Consider the following 13,630-nt stretch of genomic DNA (forward strand, 5'->3'; position numbering starts at 1 on the left):
TGATCAAAGGTCAGACTTCAGGACTGAATAAAATTATCATTGCATGAGCCAGAAAGGAAATTTTCCTCCCATGAAAATCATAGTACATTTAATTGAGTACATATTACTTTTATTTTTGGCCTTCCTTTAATCTGAATTGCATAAGGTATTGGCCACTAACAGGGAGTATATTAGGCTGCTACTGATGGACCAATGGTTTGAGCCAATCTTGTATTTCTAGGCTATGAACTATAAGTCTTAAGCTATGGCAAATTAGGGTCAAATTACATGTTTACATATGTGCTTTTATTTCCCCTTCTATATTATCCTTTCCTTTCTTACATAGAATCAGTTCTGATGTTCCTATATCTGTACAGGAGGGGTGTAATAAGTACCTTTCAGAGCTCAGTTAATGGTATTCGTGAATAGCCATAAGGTATCCCTTTGGGCAACATTTGACAGAGTCTGGGATTTAATTTTGGCTTTCCCACTTAGCAGTGAACATGCTATTTATTCTAATTCCATGATCTAAACATCCTGATGTATTTTATTTTCTTAGTTTCCTTCAGTATTCACGCAGAAGAAAAGGAGGAAATTATGGTGAAAGATGCTATGTGTATTTAAAAATGTAAACAGAATTAGAGCTTTTATCCCAATGTCTGTATTGTAACAGAGATGTTTTTAAGAGTAAATATTTGCTCTCAATTTGAATAGTCTTTTTTGTGACAAAAGACTCAGAACACTTACAGTTTGATAATCTCTCTTGTATATACAGTATAAGGTAGATGCACAACATGGTATGCAGCCTAACGATGTTCACTTCTAAATCAGATGGCCAGACACAGGAGCTGAAACCCGTATTTAAAAAGTAAAACGTTTTACTATAGTGTTAGGTGAATATGCTGACAGACATGCATCAAAGTGGTGTGTTGTTGTTTTTTTGTTTGTTTGTTTGTTTTTGAGCAGGAGGCTTCAGACTTCTCATGCTAATCAAAACTCCCCAGGCCAATAAATCCCCTGTCCATAGCTTTCTTATCAAGGAGGGACATCATGCTTGCTACTGACTAGAAAATTAGCAAAAGGAATTCTCCTGAATGTCTTCCATTAGGCCTCCAGTGTTTTTTTTATCTGTGATGTCTTGTTGTTGAATGTGAGATACCTATCTGGGTATGTCAGATTTATTTATGAAAAGGAACTATATAAACTGGCCATGTCATTCTCTTGCGTGTCTCTTTGTTAAATTATGCTGCACTGGTATCCTGCTATGCTTGTGCTAAAGAAGAGTTAGGGTCCAATGGATGTCTCATTCTAGTGGTGATGTGGGGCAGTGGGGGTTCCCCATCCCTTTCAGAAGACACCAAGTCTCCTCTTCTGGTTCACATGGTGGATTTCTTTTTCTGGAGATTATTGGGTAATCCATATTCACTTCGATTTGTATCAGAGCCCAGGTCTTTTCAGTCTTGAAAGTGCATAATAAAAGGATCTCTTGTGTACTTCAGCCTTGTCTAAAAGAGAGATATGGGGATGGTTTTGCCAAGTGCCATTGGAACAAACAAACATGTAACCTAGCTGCTCTCAGAAAGGGGATTTTTGCCAACCACGCATATTGTCTTCTTCCAATATGGTGGTTCACAGAGGCTGACTGCATCTCTTCTTGTTCTCTGGAAATCTGTATAGCAGTAGCTGCAACAGAACCCCTTCTAGTTCACTTTCTCTCTATCCTGAAGTCTTGGGTTATCCCTTTCTTTGCCTTTATGGGGGAAGTGGGCAAAATACCTCAACCCAGTCCCAGAATATCAGCTTATTTGTGGCCTCTGAAGCAGAATGTTTCTTTTCCTACAATTTCATTTTATTTAGCTTGAAAACATATCTAAAGTGTTTTGAATAACAAAATAATTTAATAATAAAACACAATTTAAGACTAAAATATGTATCACTAAGTAGAAACATCCCAATTTGTCATTGCACAAGATCTAGACTCTGAGCCACGATGAGTATCTGCAATTCCCATTGAATTATTAAAGCGGAGGTGCAGGCATGGGCACAGCATTAGCAAAACGGTAGGTAGGGCCAGTGCACAATCCCTCTGAGTCCCCTGGGGAAATTGAAGCTCTCTGCCATATGTAATGTGGATTGCTACCGAAATGGAATGGTTTGGTCCATAGTGTTGAAATGATATCAAAACAGTTTCTCTGACTGTGGGAAAATATTGTATACAAAATGGAAAGCCCATGACGACTAATTCTTTCCTTGTATGCGGAAAAGAAATCTCAGGCCATATCTGAATTTTCCAGATTTTGCCCTTTCTGTCAAGCTTTCCCATGACTCTGATGTCGACATGCACCACTTATTTTAGCCAACCTCAGGACAGAGTCCTGTCCTATTAGACATTGTAAAAGTTCTGCCAGGGAATGGTTGAGCTGGTGTGTAAGGGAAGTTAAAAGGTGACCCTTGACATTGGTGATTAGAATAAAGTGGAATTAATCCCAGTAGGAGATTTAGTACAGATGTATTTTCTCATAAAATTCCTAAATATTTGTTAAAACCCTTCCTTAATTAGACTTGCAAATGTAAAGGGAAAGATTGTACCATGGTCCACATCTGATCCACTAAAGAGAGGGAATGTAAAATCACTTTCAAGAATTCAGGTTTGTCTTAGCTTTCGCCAAATAAGGACAATAGGAATTAGCTGCACTGTTAAGACTTGAAAAGCCAAATGCACAGTGATGGGAAACTACTATAAAAAGCATAAGATGCTGTTGGCAAAACATATGACTTAAAAAGTCAACAGCCTTTTTACTAGAGAAAAATAGTAGCAGTAGTAGGTGGTATTTTATTTTGCTTTTATTGTATTTGTTTTCACTGTTGTAAAGCATTCCAAGTGCTTTAGTGAGAATATCTACTCGGTTTATTTATTTTTTTATTATTAAAGGGGAGAGGGATTTCATTCTTACAAAATGAATATTAACCACATGGAGTGTTCAGCTCAGTGTTCTACAGCGTTCTGATTAAGCACAAGTGGGATGGATGTTTATCACAATGGAAAGATTGGAACAAGTGTCTACTTAATTCCTCCTTTAAAGCTTGATCCTGCTCTCATTGAAATCAGTGGAAAAGTGCAGGATTGGCACTTAGACCGTGCCTATGCTACAAACTTTGGTCAATGCAATATATGTTGTCATGAAGCTACCAAAATTATTGTACTGCTCATGCACTTGCATACTTGGCTGCTTGTGTTGTCACTGCATATACTCATTAGGAGTACTTGTGTCGATGCAAAGTGCAGTGCACCACAGGTAGGTATCCCAGTGTGCCATGCTCTGCTGTCCAGTGCAATGCTTCGTGGAAAGTTTTTGCAGTGTGTTGTGGGGTAGAAATTACTTTCTCGGGGATCTCTGGGAGGTGGGGTTCAAGTTCCTTTCATGCTGCTTTCTCCATCCCATAATGCCATACATACCCATAATTCCCTCCCCCCCTTTTTAAATACAATAAACCCATGTGGCAGTTCTTGCTCTCTGCCATCTCTGACAGTAGCATGGAGCTCACACAATTCTGCACTATTCTCGTGAATGTTGCAAGTACAGGTAGAATGGTCCTCTGGTATTTCCAGATCTGCAAGAAAAAACACAACAGGGGACACGATGATTTCTTTGAGGACAAATTATGAAGGGACAAGCACTGACGGGTGGGATCACATCATAATGCAGGTTTGGGATGATGACAGTGGCAGCAGAACTTTCAGATGCAAAGGGCCATGTTCCTGGATCTGTGTTCCAAGCTTCCTCCGGGGCACAGATGCCAGAATGAGAGCTACACTTATAGTTGGGTATCAGGGGGTAGCCATGTTAGTCTGTATCCACAAAAACAACAAGGAGTCTGGTGGCACCTTAAAGACTAACAGATTTATTGGGCATAAGCTTTCATGGGTAAAACACCACTTCTTCAGATGCATGGAGTGAAAATTACAGATGCAAGCATTATATAATGACACATGAAGGGAAGGGAGTTACCTCACAAGTGGAGAACCAGTGTTGACAGGGCCAATTCACATCACACGATCCATTGTCTACAGCCAAGCCCTAAGATACAGCCAAATTTGCTCCAGTCACTTAGAGATAAACACCGACAAGATCTTTATCAAGCATTCTTAAAACTACAATACCCACATGGGGAAATGAGGAAACAGATTGACAGAGTGAGACAGGTACCCAGAAATCACCTACTACAGGACAGGCCCAACAAGGAAAACAACAGAACACCACTGGCCATTATGTACAGTCCCCAGCTAAAACCTCTGTAGAAGACAGATGTGCATTTGTTGCAACTCTGTCTACAGCAATGTCCTGATGTTCCTGAAGCAGTTACCTGTGCTTGCTTGAAGGCTTTCTTAAGCATCAATGATGACAGCCTTCAAGGAACAAATGTGAATTTAGATTCAGTAATCAGTTACATCGATATTACGCCCAATGATCAAGTAGAAAAAAAAAAGTGAAACTGTACAGAATGGCTTCAGTTCTGAACTGATGGAGGACAGCTGTGATGTTCAATTAACACAGAAATCCCATGTGATGAACACTGAAGAATTATGCCCTGTTGGACCACAAAAGGCAGCACTGTTAAATGCCATTCTCCATTCAGCATACAGTGAAACGTTTCTCTTGCCTCATCTGAAAGACCTTTCAGCTCAGCAAGTCGTTCTGTTTCTCCAGTATTTGCAGTACCTGTATATAAAGTGCAGTGAAAAAGTTAGTATGAATTTTCCTGGCATGCGCTCTCCAACCATAAACCAGATTATGGACTGGATGTGCCTGTTACTAGATGCTCATTTTACAGTTGTGTTGATGCTACCACAAGCAAAAAGGTTTACTTTTTAGCTTTATCACATTATCAACAATCTACAACCTATCCTGGAAAACAATCCCTCACTCTCACAGACCTTGGGAGTCAGGCCACTCCTTGCTTACAGACAGCCCCCCAACCTGAAGCAAATACTCACCAACTACATATCACACCACAGAAACACTAACCCAGGAACCAATCCCTGTAGCAAACCTTGTTGCCTACTCTGTCCCCATGTCTACTCTAGCGACAACATCAGAGGACCCAACCACATCAGCCACACCATCAGAGGCTCATTCACCTGCACATTTACTAATGTTATATAGGCCATCATGTCCTAGCAGTGCCCCTCTGCCACGTACATTGGCCAAACCGGACAGTCCCTACATAAAAGAATAAATGGACACAAATCAAATATCCGGAATGATAACGTACAAAAGCCAGTAGGAGCACACTTCAATCTTCCTGGACATTCTATAACAGATTTAAAAGTAGCTATACTTGAACAAAAAAACTTCAGAAACAGACTTCAAAGAGAAACAGCGGAACTAAAATTCATTTGCAAATTTAACACCATTAATTTGGGCTTGAATAGGGACTGGGAGTGGCTGGCTCATTACAAAAGCCACTTTGCCTCTCCTGGAATTGACACCTCCACACTGGAAGTGGACTACATCCACCCTGATTGAATTGGCCTGTCGACACTGGTTCTCCACTTGTGAGGCAACTCCCTTCCCTTCATGTGTCATTATATAATGCCTGCATCTGCAATTTTCACTCCATGCATCTGAATAAGTGGTGTTTTACTCAAAAAAGCTTATGCCCAAATAAATCTGTTTAGTCTTTAAGGTGCCACCAGACTCCTTGTTGTACTTATAGTTGAGAAGTGAGTGGCAATCACATTCTCGAAGCTTGCAACATTGGATTGCTACTGGTCAGTGGGAAATCATCATTACAATGGGGGTTGTTTTCATGCAAGTGTGCAGGGTCATGAATCGTATTCTACGCGGGACTGTGACTCTGGGCAATGTGTAGGTCATAGTGGATAGATTGGCAGCAATGGGATTCCTGAACTGTAGTGATGCAATAGACAGCATGCATAGCCCTATTTTGGCACCAGCCCACCATGCCACAGAGTACATCAGGAGAGCATTTAGTGTGTGGAGCTGGCATGGTTGCTTAGGTAACTGAAGAGTTGCTAGGTGTGCTCCCAAGTTTGGCAATCCAGAAAGGCATTTTAATAATACATGGTGATTTTTAAAGGGGGAGGTGACTTCTGATCTCCATGACCCCTGGGCAGTGGAGTTCACAGTTGTGACCAGAACGGTGGACTCCTCAGGTTGATATTGGCCACACAGTCTCTATGTTCACACTGCATTGACCTCTGTAGGTTGACCATGGCTCAGTGGAGTTGTGATGTTACTGCATCACCTTAACAAGGCACTTACATCAGCCAGAAACAAATTTGAATATAGATATATGCACAAGTAGTTTGACGCAAGGTGACCTAACATTGTAGTGTAAACCAGGCTTTAATGTCCTCCTATCCTGCACTTAATGTCCCCTCTTTACTTAATAATGGGCTTAATCTTAGGGTCAGGCTGAACGGTTTTGTGTTCCTTCAAAGTAATACAGCTCCGAGTACATATTTTTGAAACATTGACTAAAGGAATCCTGAAGATACACACAACCAATATTTGGCAGCTCAAATGTTCATTTTGAGTCTCTCATGCTCACACTCTCACATATTGTAGTCAAGATGGGCAACACTGTATCCCTGACGCACACACAGACTATGACAAACATGTTGTATAACCATAATTATATGTTTGTTTCTAACATTGTTCCACAGCAGACCAAAAATATTCATTGTAGCCATAACAGAATCAGAGCTCAATCAATTAAAAAAAACTATCCAAAAGTCAAGGCACACCTGATCAATTATCCCTAGTTTTCACTGCACAGCACCTATGTCTGTAATCTAATCTCTCCCATCTCATGCATGTACTTCAAGGATCAGCTTGAGCAATCCGGGTTCAGTTTGTCAGTTGTTGTTTCTTGTGTATTTAAACGCAGAGAAACTAATGAGGTTTTGCTTTGGGCACATTTTTTAAAAATTATAGTTGGGAGGTGATATTCTTTGTCTTTTTAACATCAGATACATAATACTTCAACCAATCAAGCTCCCCTTCTATTGCTCCTTGGTTTGTAAGAGGAATGTTAACCCAAATTAAGCATGATGTGATGACTCTCTTTTTTGGATTTAAAAAAACAGAGTACCCTTCCAATGAAAACAACGTACTAGACTATCCATAAAGTAAACACATAGTTGGAGAAGTTTCAGAGTAGCAGCCGTGTTAGTCTGTATTTGCAAAAAGAAGAGGAGTACTTGGGGCACTTTAGAGACTAACAAATTTATTTGAGCATAAGCTTTTGTGGGCTAGAGGTTATGCTCAAATAAACGTGTTAGTCTCTAAGGTGCCACAAGTACTCCTCTTCTAGTTGGAGAAGACATCCATTGGAGAAGGGGTTTTCGATTGTTAGTTTTTAAATCCCAGATTGGACAGTCCCTACTTCCCCTCCTTTGCTCTTGTTTATTTAAATAAATAAACTTCTTGATCAAGAGTCATTTTTTTCTAAGCTGCTCATGTAGAATTTGGGAACATTATCAGAGTTTGTGAATTTTGCCAGTTTTACCACCAAATGGATTCCTCTTTTTGCTGGTAGAGTTTTGCTGCAAGAGAAAAGCAAGTTTCAATGCTGAAACTGCTTAGGAATCAGCAACACGAAACATATGGATCATGCTATTCTTACCATTTTTAAAGCCCTTTAGTGACTTACTAGGATGGAAGTGTTGATGAAACTTGGCTAATGATATTTCCCTTATCTTATGGATGATCATAGAGCCTTGCAACTTGATGGGACCTGACTACAAGTGTTGGGTTTGGGTTGGGTCAGAAACAACCCGACCCTCTCAGGGTCAAGTTGAGTAGTCTCTGATCACCATCTCCTGCCGATAGGGTCCGTGCAGCAGCAGCTGTATGGCCCGCTCCTACCTGCCATGATCACCTCACTGTGCAGTGGAGTGTGCACAGTACTCTGAGGTGGCTGTGGCCCCTGGAAGGAATGCAGCATGCAGCTGCCACCCTACCAGCCCCACAGGCAGGAGGTAGTTGAAGATGTGGCTTGCTGGCAGGGAGCATGGGGAGCAGGAAGATCCCACCAGGCCAAGGCCCAAAGACGAGGTAGCAGAATTGATACAGGTTGGGAGGAAGCGTTGGGTCTGAAAACGACTAGATACTTTCCTGTTAGGTTTGGGTCTGGGTCCAGCTTAAAAACTGGGCCCAAGCAGATTTCTAGTTGAATGGGGTGTCCCTCATAGTGCATGTATTAGTGTTTGATACAGATCTGTAGGCAAATTTGAATTTCCTTTAGAAATTTTGCTTATTTATTATAGATGTACTTCATGATATTTATTTTGGTAAGTGAGAATACTGTACATCTGACTTTAAATTATCTTCAGTAAAAGTTTTTTAAGAGCACAGCTGGACCCCAGTTGATATAAATCTTGTTTTGCTGTGACTGTTTTTCTACTATCTGTAAGGTCAGAATAACCATTTAAAGTGACACTATGGCATGTTTGTTGGAGTCAGCTTGCTGTTTCTAACATGACAATACAACAAGACACATGAATATGAGAGAAAAATAAGCAATGTGTGGCCTTTATGTTGTACTGTAAGTAAGGCTTTTGGTTTTGTTTTTAGGCCAATATTTACCTGCAAAAGCCTGCCCCCAAAATTTAGACTGCTTGCAAAAATTTAGGCAATAAAAGATCATCTTCTGCTGTGTCAGCTCTTGGCATGGTAGCCATTGTTTTTAATCAACTACAGTAATCAAGCTGAGAGTTAATGACAGAGCAGGGACTAATGTTTTGGGGTCAGAGAGAATCCCTTTTCCCCCTCTAAATTTCTATGACATTTCCATAAACTGTCTTAAGCATCTGTCAATTTCTATGACAAATATATTTTTTTCAAAAGCCCCAAGTAAAATAAAGCTTAGTCAAATCTTGGATTCAGGGTAGGCATCTTACAGATGAGGTAAACCAATGTTTCTTTTAATCATTTGTGTTTTTTTAGGTAGAATTCAAAAGAGCCCTAGGAAGTTGAAAATAAAATCCATGAATAGCATGGAATAATCTTTATCCTCATGGGGAGCCAGCCAATATTCCCTTTTGTAGTGAAGCATGATTGTAATAAGCACCTGTCCCAGAGAGGATACAGGATTGTTTTTCACCTTTTGGTAGTGTTTAGTCTGAAGAGATGACTACTCACTCTTGGGTTCATCCAAAAATACAAGCCAAGCTCCTGTTCCCCGCTTCTCTGGTCCGTATCTAGTAAAACACTGAGGTACATGTGAGTAGACCCACTGAAGTCCATGAAGTCACTCTGGAAGACTAAGGGGCAGATCCTCAAAAGGTGTAAATGGCCATAGCACTATTTACATCAATTGAGGGTTTGTAATTTAGGAGCACAATTAAGTGCTTTTGAAAATCCCACCCCAACATTTTTATGTGTATATCACTGATGTTGTCATCTATTAAGTCAAACATTAGTAATACTACCTTCTTCTTGAATGACCTACAGAAGATATAGCTAAGGTCAAGCCTGAACATTTTCAAAATATGTCTCCATCCGTAGAGGTTTTTAAGGCCTGGCTTGATAAAGCCCTGGCTGGGATAATTTAGTTGGCGTTGGTCCTGCTTTGAGCAGGGGATTGGACTAGATGACCTTCTGAGGTCTCTTCCAACCCTAATATTCTATGATTCTAAGATTTACCCGTTTCCAAAAGCTTCCCTGCAATAACTGAACAAGGAACTACAACCAAATAACAAGCAATAGGAACAATAACAAAAATAGGAAGTTAAACCTAGGAGAGGTGAGGAGTTCTGTGGACGCTATGTGATACTTTTCACTGTTTTGGGACTCAGAAATACAGAGATTGGCACACTAGAAATATCCCCAAATAGCCATTTAAATAAAGAGAAAAGCAAGTATATCCAATATTGGATATACAACCAGTTGAACAACAAGGGGCATAATGCAAAACAGCACTACTGCTGCTCATTTCAGTGAGCATAAGTTTACATGTCAAGCTCACTACATATTAAAATGAGACTGTTCAGTTAATGACAAATATATTTCCTAGAGTTCACGGCAGGGAAATTTTCCTGAAACATTTGCTGAAAATGATTTAAGACATAATCCATACAAATGTCAAGTTATTGTACTGAAAAAATTTGGAACTGGGCAGGAAGTCTTTCGAGTGTTCCTGATGCATCAATATTCAAAGAATTTTGTGTGGTTTTGTTCACTTGTTTTTCCTGAAAATGCTGATTGTTTTCCAGCACATATGATGCTGTTAGCTATACAGATGTGCCTTTATGGTCCCATTTCTCTAAACAGTCAAGTTTTACAACTCTCTGGGGGGTCTTTCAGATTAGAATTGGTGTTGCTCCTAGCTTTGGCCCATGTAGATCATATGAGCATGGGGATCAAGTAATCAGCACCACTTGTTCCCATCACTGGTGATACAAAATTCATTTCCCCGATTGCTTTGTTCTACATGGACATTTAAGAATTCTTTTTTTATTCTTCTTTAGTAGCATCCATATCATATCTCATAAAATCCTGTATCATTAGCAGTATATAATATATAACTGTTTAATTACATGTAAACATTTCCCGGGTCTGATGATAGATCTTGATACTTCCCAATTCTTTATCATGATATACTTTTATACTACATGCTAGATGTTTCATTATTTGCCTAATTACTGAGCACACTATGTTTTAAAAAAATATGCAAACAACTTTTATACTGTTTCATATTTTCAGCGAGCATCTTTCTTTGACTATTTTGCTGCAGTCATTTCGGGCTCAGTTCTGCTACCCCAACTCTACAAGTAGCCTTTCTGAATTCAGTTGAGCTATTCACAGGAGTAAGGTGCAACTCAACATGAGGCAATGTGGCAGAATCAGGCACTTTATGATTATCTGAGTTTCATTTTTTACAGACTAAATTATGTTTGATTTGCACTGAGTTCACAGTTGAACAGTAGCTGCTGTGAACAAGTGGCCTGAGATTTTAAGGATGTTAGTGTTTTTTGAGGGCTTTTTTCCCCCTAAAATTCCCTATCAGTCTGCTGACATATTGGTACCTGAAAAAATGAAACATCAATGAGGGACTTGAATACAGAATTAATGTAGGGACATTTTCCTTTTGTTAAGGCTTCATGTTTTCAAAATGAACAAAACAAACATACAAGCTATATTTAATATAATCAATGGGTTATATTTGTGACATATATCGCTACTGTACACAAAATCTTTGGGGACTATATCGTATTAAGTGTATGAAAGATTTATGCATCCATGCATGCAACTCTGGAGAGGGGTTTCCACAGCTCCACCAGCAACTAAGAACAATGGGAGGTGATTAAGGTGATCAGTTACACTATACACCTAAGCAGTTGCTCTGTCTTCCTCAATGGATTTTATACCTACAGGCACCTAGAGGAATCAAGCAGTGCCCCAAAATGATTGCTCTTCTATGTTTGCCCACCAACCCTTTCAGCACAGGTGATCACTTTCTACAATCTGGACAGCTGGCAGACTACAACATGCTGATACTATACTTGGTTCCGAGGGACAACATGTGTTTAATGTGATTAGTTCAAAAACAGGCAGACTTGTAAGATAAACTGTTCAGAAGTCTGTTCTGTAAACAAGCACATTTTCCACAGATTTTAATTTTCTTCAGTATGGCTAGACAGTTTCTCTTTAATTAAAAAGGGATCATTGTTGACACTGTACACTTCTGGGGAAAATTAAAGCCTCATTCTTGCATCAAAATCATGCTTCTAATTTTCATCAGTGATGTGTAACTGATCTGTTGGTGCTTTGTGTTTCCTTGACCTGGCATGGACCCCAACCAGTAACAAATGAGCCCTTAGCCCACTAACAAGGTAGGGTTGTGACCTTGGCCTGTTAATTCTTTTAATTTGCAGTGTAATTAGAAATGGGAAGTACTCTACAGTATGTTGAGATCAGCCTTTGACAGCTTTATTGGAAAGATGGAAGTGGACAGTATGTGGGAGAGTTTTGACATGTGTAGCTACTTCTGTGACTCCGAGGTCTTGTGTAAATGGATGGGAAAGGCAACATGTGGTTGCTGCCCAAAGTATCAATAACATCGCTACAGGATTAGTTCTCTCTGACCGCTCATTTCATTTCTCTGCTGTGTGGTGAATGGCTTTGGAATTTTTTTTTTTTGTTTTGAAAAATACAGAATGAAATAATGTAGGTTTTCATTTATAACTGCTGAACAAAGTTTAATCCAGTGTGTTTTGATCAGTATTGTAATTAAGTCCCAAGTCTTTGGCCAAATGTATTCATTGCCTTTAGCAACATACCCACAATGCTTATTTCCCTTAGTAGTGTTTTATAATAGAATAGAAAACTGGTGTGCTGTAAGTGGGATTTGATCATGAACACCAATCCTTTGCGTTACTGTGCTATTGTTTTTATACCCGAAGTCAGCTCTGTTTCACTGCCTTGGTGTTATCAGAGAGGTGGCCTATGTGTTCTAGAGAAATAAGTCTCTCAGATGGCATCACAACTGTGACATTTACTTGCTGGCTTCTCTTGGGATTCTGGAGAGAGAGAGATCTATATCTAATCTATATCTATCTTTCCCCAAGCTCATCTCTTGTTTGAGGCCATTTCCCCACTTTATAATATGTGTCTTTATCCTCTTCTCTTTGTTGCTATTCCTATATACAGATAGTTATAGATGTGACTTTATGGATACCATTATTGCGTCTTTAGAAATTGTCCAGGAGTGTTGCTGTAGCTAACAACTAAGAATGAAAGTCATAGGTCAGGTTTTTATAGTGCTCTCTTTTCATCTTTAGTTGTGCAAGAGGTTGTGTCCCCCCTTCAAATATAGACTTGACCATAATTTTCCACCTATTTGCCAGACTACTGTAATGTGCTGTACATAGTGCTACAATGATGACCTCTACAAGGCTTCTAGAAGTACAATGTACAGCAGCAAAGAGAGGGTGTGCCAATGAGAACTTATTATGCAAGTGCTTCATACTCTGTGCAAGTGTCCAGGATGTTTCCAAGTGCAGTTAAGGATATTAATTAGTTTCTAAAATCTTAAATTATTTGTTCCTTCATGGAGAAAGACTGTCTAATTTTGTCCCTTAGCATTGGCAAATATACCACCAGCTTTCATTCGCCAGGTGGAACTTGTCCAGGCAAGTGGTAGAATGTTATTTGTGTATCTTTGTGTATTCATCTTCTTGGTCCATCAGTCTTGCCACTATATGGGCATGATGAAAGACTCCTCTTTGTTGCAATTATTATTTTGTACTACTGTAGTGCCAGAGAATCTGATCATGACCAAGGCCCTACTGCACAAAAAGATCCCCACAAAGAATTTACAATATAAGAGTCAGAGAACCTTCAATCTTTGGTCAGCTTTTCCTCTGTCTGTGGATGTTGGTGTTCCTCCAGTTATTAGTCACCCTAGTTCGTTTTCACTGTCTCTACAGTTACAAGGGATGACAATATAGTTCTTATACTCCCTAGAGGACAATATGGTTTGTATAACCCAAGAAATACAAATCAACTTTTGTCATCATCTGCCCCCCAAAATTCACTACATTCCTCCAGTTCCTTTTTCTGACACAGCCTGTGGAATGTTCTCTTAATCAGATGCAAACTACTAACATCTTGTTGTTTGC

The 13,630-nt window shown here is 39.6% G+C and overlaps 1 protein-coding gene across 2 annotated transcripts in view; it reads left to right on the forward strand.

The window, feature by feature from the left end:
• THSD4 (thrombospondin type 1 domain containing 4) overlaps positions 1-13,630 on the forward strand; it is a 621,627-nt gene that overhangs the window by 350,383 nt on the left and 257,614 nt on the right. The gene's annotated exons all lie outside the window — the stretch shown is intronic.

This window comes from Lepidochelys kempii, chromosome 10 (genome assembly GCF_965140285.1).
Source record: "Lepidochelys kempii isolate rLepKem1 chromosome 10, rLepKem1.hap1, whole genome shotgun sequence".
NCBI classification, from domain to species: domain Eukaryota; kingdom Metazoa; phylum Chordata; order Testudines; family Cheloniidae; genus Lepidochelys; species Lepidochelys kempii.